The sequence below is a fragment of the Lathyrus oleraceus genome, chromosome 6 (genome assembly GCF_024323335.1).
Source record: "Lathyrus oleraceus cultivar Zhongwan6 chromosome 6, CAAS_Psat_ZW6_1.0, whole genome shotgun sequence".
Lineage (NCBI taxonomy): Eukaryota > Viridiplantae > Streptophyta > Magnoliopsida > Fabales > Fabaceae > Lathyrus > Lathyrus oleraceus.
This window is the reverse complement of record NC_066584.1, coordinates 361,015,419-361,032,736: the sequence shown is the minus strand read 5'-3', so window position 1 is coordinate 361,032,736 and position 17,318 is coordinate 361,015,419. Positions and strand designations below refer to the sequence as shown.

Here is a 17,318-nt window from a genome sequence, read left to right as displayed (position 1 = left end):
GTGAAAGTTAACCCTAATAATCATAAAGTTGGAGGTTCAATTCCCTATTCTCGCATTTTCAAAAAAAAAATCAATATTTAATTTTATCTTTTTGTCCTTCTAAGGAACTTCATAAATTTTTATACGTTAATTTTCAAAAGTTTATTACCATTAGCTAATTATGTTGTAGTTCTTTAATACGCCTAAATCGGCTATATATTATTAGCTCTCTTCAAGCTTCGTACTCCCTCCGGCCTTATTTATAAGCAAAAGTCTTCTAATTTTTTTGGCCTTAAATATAAGCAAATGTCAACAAATCTAGGTGCATTTAATGTCTTTATTCCAAAAGTATTCCTGCATTAATTACTTAATATTGTTAGTAGAAAACAATTTAAGTGAGGGTATATTAGTAATTGTGTTGTCTCTCTCACATTAAATTAAGAAACGTAAATGCACTTAACTATATTTCTTAATAAGCGTAAAATTTGTCTTTTTTGGTTATAAATTAGGCTGGAGTAGTATATTATTAAAAACGCATACACTATTTAAATTTTGCGTGTTTTGTTTTAATCTCTGAAAATAAACCTTTGCATTTCAACAGTGTATCTGTTTTAACTAAATATGTTGACTCGGTTTTGTACCAATTGTCTTATTGTCACGCCACGTCACTTGAACTTAACATTTTTCTATCGAGAATTGATGGAAGAGACCAAATAGGATAACATAAGTGAAGTTAAGAGACTAACTTGTAACATTTTTTTAATTAAAGGACTAAAGAAGAATATTAAATTAAGATAAGGGAGTTTGTGATTAATTCTGTCAAAAAATGTGTTAAAATCATTGTTAAAGTGTCTTCAAGGTAAGGGTATTATCAATTTCCTCAAAGGGAAATTTATCTACCATTATTCAAGAATGTCCATGAAATCTTCAAATCATTGGAAAATAACTTATTTATTCTATGTCATTTAAGGACAATACAACATCCCAACAACTGGAAGAAATACCAAAGCATGTGTGTAACATACATTTTTCGCTATATTTGTTTATGAATGTGAAATTAATGTAATTTATAAATTACAATATGAAATATGGGTGTGGAGATTCATAAGATGTCTTGTATACGTGTCCGACTTCAAATCAACTTGGACGCTATCTTTAACATGAAATTCTATTATCTCCTTAAAAAATATCATCAATGCCAAATTGATGTTAAATTTATATTAACAAAAAACTTTGAAAACTAGTTTTTGGAACATTCTGTTACTATCCATTGGTTAGATCTTGTTGTTAGACATAGAAGATGTCATGTTTATGTCCATACTCAATTCAAAGATAAATACGTTGCAAGCTTTTGACATAGAGTTTATGCATACTCTCAAGTATGCGCGGTACTGAAATTTGAATAAATTAGATTAATATAAAGAAATCAAAATCAATGTGTAAGCGTAGCTGGAATAGCTCAGTTGGTTAGAGCGTGTGGCTGTTAACCACAAGGTCGGAGGTTCAACCCCTCCTTCTAGCGTTTTCATTAATTTTAAATTATAACATTTTTTAATGTTAAAATAATTTCTTAAGTCTTTTCAACGTCATGAGAATTATCACTATCTCGGAGCACAAATAATAGATTATATTTCAAGAATCTTTAAATAAGCCTATAATTATTAAAACACAACTTACTTATTAATTACCTTATAAAATATCAATAGTTTGTCAATATATGTCAGAATTACACATGGGTTTGTCTAAGACACATTTTAAATATTATAATCTAGGAAACGATGTTCAAAATAATTCTTAAACTACAATACATTTTTGGAAGAAGATATCCACATGACATATTGATTGCATAGCCACATTGGACCAGCATGGACGATGTCTTTAGATTGGAAATCTATTAGGTATATAATAATTTTTCTTAAATATAAAAGTGATGTTTGAATTAGTTTGAATATTTATTTAAAAAAGAGTCGTTGAAATATCCAATTACTATCTTGTTTTTATTTATTGAAGAGATAATGTTTATGTCAATAGTAGGTTTACAGATACATTTGTTGCAAATTTTTGACAAAACATTGATGATTATTTTCAAGTCTATTAGTTACTGAAACATGAGTTAGGTAAATTAGAATAAATAATAGATATTATAATGGTAGTTGTAATATCATAATTGGTTAAAATGTGTGAAAGTTAACCCTAATAATCATAAAGTTGGAGGTTCAATTCCCTATTCTCGCATTTTCAAAAAAAAAATCAATATTTAATTTTATCTTTTTGTCCTTCTAAGGAACTTCATAAATTTTTATACGTTAATTTTCAAAAGTTTATTACCATTAGCTAATTATGTGGTAGTTCTTTAATACGCCTAAATCGGCTATATATTATTAGCTCTCTTCAAGCTTCGTACTCCCTCCGGCCTTATTTATAAGCAAAAGTCTTCTAATTTTTTGGGCCTTAAATATAAGCAAATCTCAACAAATCTAGGTGCATTTAAAGCCTTTATTCCAAAAGTATTCCTACATTAATTACTTAATATTGTTAGTAGAAAACAATTTAATTGAGGGTATATTAGTAATTGTGTTGTCTCTCTCACATTAAATTAAGAAACGTAAATGCACTTAACTATATTTCTTAATAAGCGTAAAATTTGTGTTTTTTGGTTATAAATTAGGCTGGAGTAGTATATTATTAAAAACGCATACACTATTTAAATTTTGCGTGTTTGTTTTAACCTCTGAAAATGAAACCTTTGCATTTGAACAGTGTGTCTGTTTTAACTAAATATGTTGACTCGGTTTTGTACCAATTGTCTTATTGTCACGCCACGTCACTTGAACTTAACATTTTTCTATCGAGAATTGATGGAAGACCAAATAGGATAACATAAGTGAAGTTAAGAGACTAACTTGTAACATTTTTTTAATTAAAGGACTAAGAAGAATATTAAATTAAGATAAGGGAGTTGGTGATTAATTCTGTCAAAATGTGTTAAAATCATTGTTAAAGTGTCTTCAAGGTAAGGTATTATCAATTTCCTCAAAGGGAAATTTATCTACCATTATTCAAGAATGTCCAAGAAATCTTCAATCATTGGAAAATAACTTATTTATTCTATGTCCTTTAAGGACAATACAACATCCCAACAACGGAAGAAATACCAAAGCATGTGTCTAACATACATTTTTCGCTATATTTGTTTATGAATGTGAAATTAACTATAATTTATAAATTACAATATGAAATTGGAGTGGAGATTCATAAGATGTCTTGTATACGTGTCCGACTTCAAATCAACTTGGACGCTATCTTTAACATGAAATTCTATTATCTCCTTAAAAAATATCATCAATGCCAAATTGATGTTAAATTTATATTAACAAAAAACTTTGAAAACTAGTTTTGGAACATTCTGTTACTATCCATTGGTTAGATCTTGTTGTTAGACATAGAAGATGTCATGTTTATGTCCATACTCAATTCAAAGATAATACGTTGCAAGCTTTTGACATAGAGTTTATGCATACTCTCAAGTATGCGCGGTACTGAAATTTGAATAAATTAGATTAATATAAAGAAATCAAAATCAATGTGTAAGCGTAGCTGGAATAGCTCAGTTGGTTAGAGCGTGTGGCTATTAACCATAGGTCGGAGGTTCAACCCTTCCTTCTAGCGTTTTCATTAATTTTAATTATAACATTTTTTAATGTTAAAATATTTCTAAGTCTTTTCAACGTCATGAGAATTATCACTATCTCGGAGCACAAATAATATATTATATTTCAAGAATCTTTAAATAAGCCTATAATTATTAAAACACAACTTACTTATTAATTACCTTAAATAATCAATAATTTGTCAATATATTTCAGAATTAACTATGGTTTGTCTAAGACACATTTTAATATTATAATCTAGGAACCGATGTTCAAAATAGTTCTTAAACTACAATACATTTTTGGAAGAAGATATCCACATGACATATTGATTGCATAGCCACATGGACCAACATGGACGATGTCTTTAGATTGGAAATCTATTAGGTATATAATAATTTTTCTTAAATAAAAAGTGATGTTTGAATTAGTTTGAATATTTTATTAAAAAGAATCGTTGAAATATCCAATTACTATCTTGTTTTTATTTATTGAAGAGATAATGTTTATGTCAATAGTAGGTTTACAGATACATTTGTTGTAAATTTTTGACAAAACATTGATGATTATTTTCAAGTCTATTAGTTACTGAAACATAAGTTAGGTAAATTAGAATAAATAATAGATATTATAATGGTAGTTGTAATATCATAATTGGTTAAAATATGTGAAAGTTAACCCTAATAATCATAAATACGTTGCAAGCTTTTGACATAGAGTTTATGCATACTCTCAAGTATGCGCGGTACTGAAATTTGAATAAATTAGATTAAAATAAAGAAATCAAAATCAACGTGTAAGCGTAGCTGGAATAGCTCAGTTGGTTAGAGCGTGTGGCTGTTAACCACAAGGTCGGAGGTTTAACCCCTCCTTCTAGCGTTTTCATTAATTTTAAATTATAACATTTTTTAATGTTAAAATAATTTCTTAAGTCTTTTCAACGTCATGAGAATTATCACTATCTCGGAGCACAAATAATAGATTATATTTCAAGAATCTTTAAATAAGCCTATAATTATTAAAACACAACTTACTTATTAATTACCTTTATAATATCAATAGTTTGTCAATATATGTCAGAATTACATATGGGTTTGTCTAAGACACATTTTAAATATTATAATCTAGGAAACGATGTTCAAAATAATTCTTAAACTACAATACATTTTTGGAAGAAGATATCCACATGACATATTGATTGCATAGCCACATTGGACCAACATGGACGATGTCTTTAGATTGGAAATCTATTAGGTATATAATAATTTTTCTTAAATATAAAAGTGATGTTTGAATTAGTTTGAATATTTATTTAAAAAAGAGTCGTTGAAATATCCAATTACTATCTTGTTGTTATTTATTGAAGAGATCATGTTTATGTCAATAGTAGGTTTAAAGATACATTTGTTGCAAATTTTTGACAAAACATTGATGATTATTTTCAAGTCTATTAGTTACTGAAACATCAGTTAGGTAAATTAGAATAAATAATAGATATTATAATGGTAGTTGTAATATCATAATTGGTTAAAATGTGTGAAAGTTAACCCTAATAATCATAAAGTTGGAGGTTCAATTCCCTATTCTCGCATTTTCAAAAAAAAATCAATATTTAATTTTATCTTTTTGTCCTTCTAAGGAACTTCATAATTTTTATACGTTAATTTTCAAAAGTTTATTACCATTAGCTAATTATGTTGTAGTTCTTTAATACGCCTAAATCGGCTATATATTATTAGCTCTCTTCAAGCTTCGTACTCCCTCCGGCCTTATTTATAAGCAAAAGTCTTCTAATTTTTTTGGCCTTAAATATAAGCAAATGTCAACAAATCTAGGTGCATTTAATGTCTTTATTCCAAAAGTATTCCTGCATTAATTACTTAATATTGTTAGTAGAAAACAATTTAAGTGAGGGTATATTAGTAATTGTGTTGTCTCTCTCACATTAAATTAAGAAACGTAAATGCACTTAACTATATTTCTTAATAAGCCTAAATTTGTCTTTTTTGGTTATAAATTAGGCTGGAGTAGTATATTATTAAAAACGCATACACTATTTAAATTTTGCGTGTTTTGTTTTAACCTCTGAAAATGAAACCTTTGCATTTTGAACAGTGTGTCTGTTTTAACTAAATATGTTGACTCGGTTTTGTACCAATTGTCTTATTGTCACGCCACGTCACTTGAACTTAACATTTTTCTATCGAGAATTGATGGAAGAGACCAAATAGGATAACATAAGTGAAGTTAAGAGACTAACTTGTAACATTTTTTTAATTAAAGGACTAAAGAAGAATATAAATTAAGATAAGGGAGTTTGTGATTAATTCTGTCAAAAAATGTGTTAAAATCATTGTTAAAGTGTCTTCAAGGTAAGGGTATTATCAATTTCCTCAAAGGGAAATTTATCTACCATTATTCAAGAATGTCCAAGAAATCTTCAAATCATTGGAAAATAACTTATTTATTCTATGTCCTTTAAGGACAATACAACATCCCAACAACTGGAAGAAATACCAAAGCATGTGTGTAACATACATTTTTCGCTATATTTGTTTATGAATGTGAAATTAATGTAATTTATAAATTACAATATGAAATATGGGTGGAGATTCATAAGATGTCTTGTATACGTGTCCGACTTCAAATCAACTTGGACGCTATCTTTAACATGAAATTCTATTATCTCCTTAAAAATATCATCAATGCCAAATTGATGTTAAATTTATATTAACAAAAACTTTGAAAACTAGTTTTTGGAACATTCTGTTACTATCCATTGGTTAGATCTTGTTGTTAGACATAGAAGATGTCATGTTTATGTCCATACTCAATTCAAAGATAAATACGTTGCAAGCTTTTGACATAGAGTTTATGCATACTCTCAAGTATGCGCGGTACTGAAATTTGAATAAATTAGATTATATAAAGAAATCAAAATCAATGTGTAAGCGTAGCTGGAATAGCTCAGTTGGTTAGAGCGTGTGGCTGTTAACCACAAGGTCGGAGGTTCAACCCCTCCTTCTAGCGTTTTCATTAATTTTAAATTATAACATTTTTTAATGTTAAAATAATTTCTTAAGTCTTTTCAACGTCATGAGAATTATCACTATCTCGGAGCACAAATAATAGATTATATTTCAAGAATCTTTAAATAAGCCTATAATTATTAAAACACAACTTACTTATTAATTACCTTATAAAATATCAATAGTTTGTCAATATATGTCAGAATTACACATGGGTTTGTCTAAGACACATTTTAAATATTATAATCTAGGAAACGATGTTCAAAATAATTCTTAAACTACAATACATTTTTGGAAGAAGATATCCACATGACATATTGATTGCATAGCCACATTGGACCAGCATGGACGATGTCTTTAGATTGGAAATCTATTAGGTATATAATAATTTTTCTTAAATATAAAAGTGATGTTTGAATTAGTTTGAATATTTATTTAAAAAAGAGTCGTTGAAATATCCAATTACTATCTTGTTGTTATTTATTGAAGAGATCATGTTTATGTCAATAGTAGGTTTAAAGATACATTTGTTGCAAATTTTTGACAAAACATTGATGATTATTTTCAAGTCTATTAGTTACTGAAACATGAGTTAGGTAAATTAGAATAAATAATAGATATTATAATGGTAGTTGTAATATCATAATTGGTTAAAATGTGTGAAAGTTAACCCTAATAATCATAAAGTTGGAGGTTCAATTCCCTATTCTCGCATTTTCAAAAAAAAAAAAATATTTAATTTTATCTTTTTGTCCTTCTAAGGAACTTCATAAATTTTTATACGTTAATTTTCAAAAGTTTATTACCATTAGCTAATTATGTTGTAGTTCTTTAATACGCCTAAATCGGCTATATATTATTAGCTCTCTTCAAGCTTCGTACTCCCTCCGGCCTTATTTATAAGCAAAAGTCTTCTAATTTTTTTGGCCTTAAATATAAGCAAATGTCAACAAATCTAGGTGCATCTAATGTCTTTATTCCAAAAGTATTCCTGCATTAATTACTTAATATTGTTAGTAGAAAACAATTTAAGTGAGGGTATATTAGTAATTGTGTTGTCTCTCTCACATTAAATTAAGAAACGTAAATGCACTTAACTATATTTCTTAATAAGCGTAAAATTTGTCTTTTTTGTTTATAAATTAGGCTGGAGTAGTATATTATTAAAAACGCATACACTATTTAAATTTTGCGTGTTTTGTTTTAACCTCTGAAAATGAAACCTTTGCATTTTGAACAGTGTGTCTGTTTTAACTAAATATGTTGACTCGGTTTTGTACCAATTGTCTTATTGTCACGCCACGTCACTTGAACTTAACATTTTTCTATCGAGAATTGATGGAAGAGACCAAATAGGATAACATAAGTGAAGTTAAGAGACTAACTTGTAACATTTTTTAATTAAAGGACTAAAGAAGAATTTAAATTAAGATAAGGGAGTTTGTGATTAATTCTGTCAAAAAATGTGTTAAAATCATTGTTAAAGTGTCTTCAAGGTAAGGGTATTATCAATTTCCTCAAGGGAAATTTATCTACCATTATTCAAGAATGTCCAAGAAATCTTCAAATCATTGGAAAATAACTTATTTATTCTATGTCCTTTAAGGACAATACAACATCCCAACAACTGGAAGAAATACCAAAGCATGTGTGTAACATACATTTTTCGCTATATTTGTTTATGAATGTGAAATTATAATTTATAAATTACAATATGAAATATGGGTGTGGAGATTCATAAGATGTCTTGTATACGTGTCCGACTTCAAATCAACTTGGACGCTATCTTTAACATGAAATTCTATTATCTCCTTAAAAATATCATCAATGCCAAATTGATGTTAAATTTATATTAACAAAAAACTTTGAAAACTAGTTTTGGAACATTCTGTTACTATCCATTGGTTAGATCTTGTTGTTAGACATAGAAGATGTCATGTTTATGTCCATACTCAATTCAAGATAAATACGTTGCAAGCTTTTGACATAGAGTTTATGCATACTCTCAAGTATGCGCGGTACTGAAATTTGAATAAATTAGATTAATATAAAGAAATCAAAATCAATGTGTAAGCGTAGCTGGAATAGCTCAGTTGGTTAGAGCGTGTGGCTGTTAACCACAAGGTCGGAGGTTCAACCCCTCCTTCTAGCGTTTTCATTAATTTTAAATTATAACATTTTTTAATGTTAAAATAATTTCTTAAGTCTTTTCAACGTCATGAGAATTATCACTATCTCGGAGCACAAATAATAGATTATATTTCAAGAATCTTTAAATAAGCCTATAATTATTAAAACACAACTTACTTATTAATTACCTTATAAAATATCAATAGTTTGTCAATATATGTCAGAATTACACATGGGTTTGTCTAAGACACATTTTAAATATTATAATCTAGGAAACGATGTTCAAAATAATTCTTAAACTACAATACATTTTTGGAAGAAGATATCCACATGACATATTGATTGCATAGCCACATTGGACCAGCATGGACGATGTCTTTAGATTGGAAATCTATTAGGTATATAATAATTTTCTTAAATATAAAAGTGATGTTTGAATTAGTTTGAATATTTATTTAAAAAAGAGTCGTTGAAATATCCAATTACTATCTTGTTGTTATTTATTGAAGAGATCATGTTTATGTCAATAGTAGGTTTAAAGATACATTTGTTGCAAATTTTGACAAAACATTGATGATTATTTTCAAGTCTATTAGTTACTGAAACATGAGTTAGGTAAATTAGAATAAATAATAGATATTATAATGGTAGTTGTAATATCATAATTGGTTAAAATGTGTGAAAGTTAACCCTAATAATCATAAAGTTGGAGGTTCAATTCCCTATTCTCGCATTTTCAAAAAAAAAATCAATATTTAATTTTATCTTTTTGTCCTTCTAAGGAACTTCATAAATTTTTATACGTTAATTTTCAAAAGTTTATTACCATTAGCTAATTATGTTGTAGTTCTTTAATACGCCTAAATCGGCTATATATTATTAGCTCTCTTCAAGCTTCGTACTCCCTCCGGCCTTATTTATAAGCAAAAGTCTTCTAATTTTTTTGGCCTTAAATATAAGCAAATGTCAACAAATCTAGGTGCATTTAATGTCTTTATTCCAAAAGTATTCCTGCATTAATTACTTAATATTGTTAGTAGAAAACAATTTAATTGAGGGTATATTAGTAATTGTGTTGTCTCTCTCACATTAAATTAAGAAACGTAAATGCACTTAACTATATTTCTTAATAAGCGTAAAATTTGTCTTTTTTGGTTATAAATTAGGCTGGAGTAGTATATTATTAAAAACGCATACACTATTTAAATTTTGCGTGTTTTGTTTTAACCTCTGAAAATGAAACCTTTGCATTTTGAACAGTGTGTCTGTTTTAACTAAATATGTTGACTCGGTTTTGTACCAATTGTCTTATTGTCACGCCACGTCACTGGAACTTAACATTTTTCTATCGAGAATTGATGGAAGAGACCAAATAGGATAACATAAGTGAAGTTAAGAGACTAACTTGTAACATTTTTTTAATTAAAGGACTAAAGAAGAATATTAAATTAAGATAAGGGAGTTTGTGATTAATTCTGTCAAAAAATGTGTTAAAATCATTGTTAAAGTGTCTTCAAGGTAAGGGTATTATCAATTTCCTCAAAGGGAAATTTATCTACCATTATTCAAGAATGTCCAAGAAATCTTCAAATCATTGGAAAATAACTTATTTATTCTATGTCCTTTAAGGACAATACAACATCCCAACAACTGGAGAAATACCAAAGCATGTGTGTAACATACATTTTTCGCTATATTTGTTTATGAATGTGAAATTAATGTAATTTATAAATTACAATATGAAATATGGGTGTGGAGATTCATAAGATGTCTTGTATACGTGTCCGACTTCAAATCAACTTGGACGCTATCTTTAACATGAAATTCTATTATCTCCTTAAAAAATATCATCAATGCCAAATTGATGTTAAATTTATATTAACAAAAAACTTTGAAAACTAGTTTTTGGAACATTCTGTTACTATCCATTGGTTAGATCTTGTTGTTAGACATAGAAGATGTCATGTTTATGTCCATACTCAATTCAAAGATAAATACGTTGCAAGCTTTTGACATAGAGTTTATGCATACTCTCAAGTATGCGCGGTACTGAAATTTGAATAAATTAGATTAATATAAAGAAATCAAAATCAATGTGTAAGCGTAGCTGGAATAGCTCAGTTGGTTAGAGCGTGTGGCTGTTAACCACAAGGTCGGAGGTTCAACCCCTCCTTCTAGCGTTTTCATTAATTTTAAATTATAACATTTTTTAATGTTAAAATAATTTCTTAAGTCTTTTCAACGTCATGAGAATTATCACTATCTCGGAGCACAAATAATAGATTATATTTCAAGAATCTTTAAATAAGCCTATAATTATTAAAACACAACTTACTTATTAATTACCTTATAAAATATCAATAGTTTGTCAATATATGTCAGAATTACACATGGGTTTGTCTAAGACACATTTTAAATATTATAATCTAGGAAACGATGTTCAAAATAATTCTTAAACTACAATACATTTTTGGAAGAAGATATCCACATGACATATTGATTGCATAGCCACATTGGACCAGCATGGACGATGTCTTTAGATTGGAAATCTATTAGGTATATAATAATTTTTCTTAAATATAAAAGTGATGTTTGAATTAGTTTGAATATTTATTTAAAAAAGAGTCGTTGAAATATCCAATTACTATCTTGTTGTTATTTATTGAAGAGATCATGTTTATGTCAATAGTAGGTTTAAAGATACATTTGTTGCAAATTTTGACAAAACATTGATGATTATTTTCAAGTCTATTAGTTACTGAAACATGAGTTAGGTAAATTAGAATAAATAATAGATATTATAATGGTAGTTGTAATATCATAATTGGTTAAAATGTGTGAAAGTTAACCCTAATAATCATAAAGTTGGAGGTTCAATTCCCTATTCTCGCATTTTCAAAAAAAAATCAATATTTAATTTTATCTTTTTGTCCTTCTAAGGAACTTCATAAATTTTTATACGTTAATTTTCAAAAGTTTATTACCATTAGCTAATTATGGTAGTTCTTTAATACGCCTAAATCGGCTATATATTATTAGCTCTCTTCAAGCTTCGTACTCCCTCCGGCCTTATTTATAAGCAAAAGTCTTCTAATTTTTTTGGCCTTAAATATAAGCAAATCTCAACAAATCTAGGTGCATTTAATGCCTTTATTCCAAAAGTATTCCTGCATTAATTACTTAATATTGTTAGTAGAAAACAATTTAATTGAGGGTATATTAGTAATTGTGTTGTCTCTCTCACATTAAATTAAGAAACGTAAATGCACTTAACTATATTTCTTAATAAGCGTAAAATTTGTCTTTTTTGGTTATAAATTAGGCTGGAGTAGTATATTATTAAAAACGCATACACTATTTAAATTTTGCGTGTTTTGTTTTAACCTCTGAAAATAAAACCTTTGCATTTTGAAACAGTGTGTCTGTTTTAACTAAATATGTTGACTCGGTTTTGTACCAATTGTCTTATTGTCACGCCACGTCACTTGAACTTAACATTTTTCTATCGAAAATTGATGGAAGAGACCAAATAGGATAACATAAGTGAAGTTAAGAGACTAACTTGTAACATTTTTTTAATTAAAGGACTAAAGAAGAATATTAAATTAAGATAAGGGAGTTTGTGATTAATTCTGTCAAAAAATGTGTTAAAATCATTGTTAAAGTGTCTTCAAGGTAAGGGTATTATCAATTTCCTCAAAGGGAAATTTATCTACCATTATTCAAGAATGTCCAAGAAATCTTCAAATCATTGGAAAATAACTTATTTATTCTATGTCCTTTAAGGACAATACAACATCCCAACAACTGGAAGAAATACCAAAGCATGTGTGTAACATACATTTTTCGCTATATTTGTTTATGAATGTGAAATTAATATAATTTATAAATTACAATATGAAATATGGGAGTGGAGATTCATAAGATGTCTTGTATACGTGTCCGACTTCAAATCAACTTGGACGCTATCTTTAACATGAAATTCTATTATCTCCTTAAAAAATATCATCAATGCCAAATTGATGTTAAATTTATATTAACAAAAAACTTTGAAAACTAGTTTTTGGAACATTCTGTTACTATCCATTGGTTAGATCTTGTTGTTAGACATAGAAGATGTCATGTTTATGTCCATACTCAATTCAAAGATAAATACGTTGCAAGCTTTTGACATAGAGTTTATGCATACTCTCAAGTATGCGCGGTACTGAAATTTGAATAAATTAGATTAATATAAAGAAATCAAAATCAATGTGTAAGCGTAGCTGGAATAGCTCAGTTGGTTAGAGCGTGTGGCTGTTAACCACAAGGTCGGAGGTTCAACCCCCCTTCTAGCGTTTTCATTAATTTTAAATTATAACATTTTTTAATGTTAAAATAATTTCTTAAGTCTTTTCAACGTCATGAGAATTATCACTATCTCGGAGCACAAATAATAGATTATATTTCAAGAATCTTTAAATAAGCCTATAATTATTAAAACACAACTTACTTATTAATTACCTTATAAAATATCAATAGTTTGTCAATATATGTCAGAATTACACATGGGTTTGTCTAAGACACATTTTAAATATTATAATCTAGGAAACGATGTTCAAAATAATTCTTAAACTACAATACATTTTTGGAAGAAGATATCCACATGACATATTGATTGCATAGCCACATTGGACCAGCATGGACGATGTCTTTAGATTGGAAATCTATTAGGTATATAATATTTTTCTTAAATATAAAAGTGATGTTTGAATTAGTTTGAATATTTATTTAAAAAAGAGTCGTTGAAATATCCAATTACTATCTTGTTGTTATTTATTGAAGAGATCATGTTTATGTCAATAGTAGGTTTAAAGATACATTTGTTGCAAATTTTTGACAAAACATTGATGATTATTTTCAAGTCTATTAGTTACTGAAACATGAGTTAGGTAAATTAGAATAAATAATAGATATTATAATGGTAGTTGTAATATCATAATTGGTTAAAATGTGTGAAAGTTAACCCTAATAATCATAAAGTTGGAGGTTCAATTCCCTATTCTCGCATTTTCAAAAAAAAATCAATATTTAATTTTATCTTTTTGTCCTTCTAAGGAACTTCATAATTTTTATACGTTAATTTTCAAAAGTTTATTACCATTAGCTAATTATGTTGTAGTTCTTTAATACGCCTAAATCGGCTATATATTATTAGCTCTCTTCAAGCTTCGTACTCCCTCCGGCCTTATTTATAAGCAAAAGTCTTCTAATTTTTTTGGCCTTAAATATAAGCAAATGTCAACAAATCTAGGTGCATTTAATGCCTTTATTCCAAAAGTATTCCTGCATTAATTACTTAATATTGTTAGTAGAAAACAATTTATTGAGGGTATATTAGTAATTGTGTTGTCTCTCTCACATTAAATTAAGAAACGTAAATGCACTTAACTATATTTCTTAATAAGCGTAAAATTTGTCTTTTTTGGTTATAAATTAGGCTGGAGTAGTATATTATTAAAAACGCATACACTATTTAAATTTTGCGTGTTTTGTTTTAATCTCTGAAAATAAAACCTTTGCATTTTGAACAGTGTGTCTATTTTAACTAAATATGTTGACTCGGTTTTGTACCAATTGTCTTATTGTCACGCCACGTCACTGGAACTTAACATTTTTCTATCGAAAATTGATGGAAGAGACCAAATAGGATAACATAAGTGAAGTTAAGAGACTAACTTGTAACATTTTTTTAATTAAAGGACTAAATAAGAATTGTAAATTAAGATAAGGGAGTTTGTGATTAATTCTGTCAAAAAATGTGTTAAAATCATTGTTAAAGTGTCTTCAAGGTAAGGGTATTATCAATTTCCTCAAAGGGAAATTTATCTACCATTATTCAAGAATGTCCAAGAAATCTTCAAATCATTGGAAAATAACTTATTTATTCTATGTCCTTTAAGGACAATACAACATCCCAACAACTGGAAGAAATACCAAAGCATGTGTGTAACATACATTTTTCGCTATATTTGTTTATGAATGTGAAATTAATATAATTTATAAATTACAATATGAAATATGGGAGTGGAGATTCATAAGATGTCTTGTATACGTGTCCGACTTAAAATCAACTTGGACGCTATCTTTAACATGAAATTCTATTATCTCCTTAAAAATTATCATCAATGTCAAATTGATGTTAAATTTATATTAACAAATAACTTTGAAAACTAGTTTTTGGAACATTCTGTTACTATCCATTGGTTAGATCTTGTGTTTAGACATAGAAGATGTCATGTTTATGTCCATACTCAATTCAAAGATAAATACGTTGCAAGCTTTTGACATAGAGTTTATGCATACTCTCAAGTATGCGCGGTACTGAAATTTGAATAAATTAGATTAATATAAAGAAATCAAAATCAATGTGTAAGCGTAGCTGGAATAGCTCAGTTGGTTAGAGCGTGTGGCTGTTAACCACAAGGTCGGAGGTTCAACCCCTCCTTCTAGCGTTTTCATTAATTTTAAATTATAACATTTTTTAATGTTAAAATAATTTCTTAAGTCTTTTCAACGTCATGAGAATTATCACTATCTCGGAGCACAAATAATAGATTATATTTCAAGAATCTTTAAATAAGCCTATAATTATTAAAACACAACTTACTTATTAATTACCTTATAAAATATCAATAGTTTGTCAATATATGTCAGAATTACACATGGGTTTGTCTAAGACACATTTTAAATATTATAATCTAGGAAACGATGTTCAAAATAATTCTTAAACTACAATACATTTTTGGAAGAAGATATCCACATGACATATTGATTGCATAGCCACATTGGACCAGCATGGACGATGTCTTTAGATTGGAAATCTATTAGGTATATAATAATTTTTCTTAAATATAAAAGTGATGTTTGAATTAGTTTGAATATTTATTTAAAAAAGAGTCGTTGAAATATCCAATTACTATCTTGTTGTTATTTATTGAAGAGATCATGTTTATGTCAATAGTAGGTTTAAAGATACATTTGTTGCAAATTTTTGACAAAACATTGATGATTATTTTCAAGTCTATTAGTTACTGAAACATGAGTTAGGTAAATTAGAATAAATAATAGATATTATAATGGTAGTTGTAATATCATAATTGGTTAAAATGTGTGAAAGTTAACCCTAATAATCATAAAGTTGGAGGTTCAATTCCCTATTCTCGCATTTCCAAAAAAAAGTTAAATATTTAATTTTATCTTTTTGTCCTTCTAAGGAACTTCATAAATTTTTATACGTTAATTTTCAAAAGTTTATTACCATTAGCTAATTATGTTGTAGTTCTTTAATACGCCTAAATCGGCTATATATTATTAGCTCTCTTCAAGCTTCGTACTCCCTCCGGCCTTATTTATAAGCAAAAGTCTTCTAATTTTTTTGGCCTTAAATATAAGCAAATCTCAACAAATCTAGGTGCATTTAATGCCTTTATTCCAAAAGTATTCCTGCATTAATTACTTAATATTGTTAGTAGAAAACAATTTAATTGAGGGTATATTAGTAATTGTGTTGTCTCTCTCACATTAAATTAAGAAACGTAAATGCACTTAACTATATTTCTTAATAAGCGTAAAATTTGTCTTTTTTGGTTATAAATTAGGCTGGAGTAGTATATTATTAAAAACGCATACACTATTTAAATTTTGCGTGTTTTGTTTTAACCTCTGAAAATGAAACCTTTGCATTTGAACAGTGTGTCTATTTTAACTAAATATGTTGACTCGGTTTTGTACCAATTGTCTTATTGTCACGCCACGTCACTGGAATTTAACATTTTTCTATCCAGAATTGATGCAAGAGACCAAATAGGATAACATAAGTGAAGTTAAGAGACTAACTTGTAACATTTTTTTAATTAAAGGACTAAAGAAGAATATTAAATTAAGATAAGGGAGTTTGTGATTAATTCTGTCAAAAATGTGTTAAAATCATTGTTAAAGTGTCTTCAAGGTAAGGGTATTATCAATTTCCTCAAAGGGAAATTTATCTACCATTATTCAAGAATGTCCAAGAAATCTTCAAATCATTGGAAAATAACTTATTTATTCTATGTCCTTTAAGGACAATACAACATCCCAACAACTGGAAGAAATACCAAAGCATGTGTGTAACATACATTTTTCGCTATATTTGTTTATGAATGTGAAATTAATATAATTTATAAATTACAATATGAAATATGGGAGTGGAGATTCATAAGATGTCTTGTATACGTGTCCGACTTCAAATCAACTTGGACGCTATCTTTAACATGAAATTCTATTATCTCCTTAAAAATATCATCAATGCCAAATTGATGTTAAATTTATATTAACAAAAACTTTGAAAACTAGTTTTTGGAACATTCTGTTACTATCCATTGGTTAGATCTTGTTGTTAGACATAGAAGATGTCATGTTTATGTCCATACTCAATTCAAAGATAAATACGTTGCAAGCTTTTGACATAGAGTTTATGCATACTCTCAAGTATGCGCGGTACTGAAATTTG

The 17,318-nt window shown here is 27.8% G+C and overlaps 8 non-coding genes across 8 annotated transcripts; all 8 read left to right on the top strand.

Moving 5' to 3' along the window:
• The first annotated feature begins 1,427 nt into the window (after positions 1 to 1,427).
• TRNAN-GUU (transfer RNA asparagine (anticodon GUU)) lies at positions 1,428 to 1,501 on the top strand. Its single transcript has one exon. It is a non-coding gene; the product is annotated as a tRNA-Asn (tRNA).
• A 2,074-nt stretch (positions 1,502 to 3,575) lies between these two features.
• On the top strand, positions 3,576 to 3,648 carry TRNAN-AUU (transfer RNA asparagine (anticodon AUU)). Its single transcript has one exon. It is a non-coding gene; the product is annotated as a tRNA-Asn (tRNA).
• A 786-nt stretch (positions 3,649 to 4,434) lies between these two features.
• Positions 4,435 to 4,508, top strand: TRNAN-GUU (transfer RNA asparagine (anticodon GUU)). Its single transcript has one exon. It is a non-coding gene; the product is annotated as a tRNA-Asn (tRNA).
• A 2,077-nt stretch (positions 4,509 to 6,585) lies between these two features.
• On the top strand, positions 6,586 to 6,659 carry TRNAN-GUU (transfer RNA asparagine (anticodon GUU)). Its single transcript has one exon. It is a non-coding gene; the product is annotated as a tRNA-Asn (tRNA).
• A 2,077-nt stretch (positions 6,660 to 8,736) lies between these two features.
• Positions 8,737 to 8,810, top strand: TRNAN-GUU (transfer RNA asparagine (anticodon GUU)). Its single transcript has one exon. It is a non-coding gene; the product is annotated as a tRNA-Asn (tRNA).
• Positions 8,811 to 10,894: 2,084 nt separating this feature from the next.
• On the top strand, positions 10,895 to 10,968 carry TRNAN-GUU (transfer RNA asparagine (anticodon GUU)). Its single transcript has one exon. It is a non-coding gene; the product is annotated as a tRNA-Asn (tRNA).
• A 2,084-nt stretch (positions 10,969 to 13,052) lies between these two features.
• On the top strand, positions 13,053 to 13,125 carry TRNAN-GUU (transfer RNA asparagine (anticodon GUU)). The gene has a single exon. It is a non-coding gene; the product is annotated as a tRNA-Asn (tRNA).
• A 2,083-nt stretch (positions 13,126 to 15,208) lies between these two features.
• TRNAN-GUU (transfer RNA asparagine (anticodon GUU)) lies at positions 15,209 to 15,282 on the top strand. Its single transcript has one exon. It is a non-coding gene; the product is annotated as a tRNA-Asn (tRNA).
• Positions 15,283 to 17,318: the final 2,036 nt, after the last annotated feature.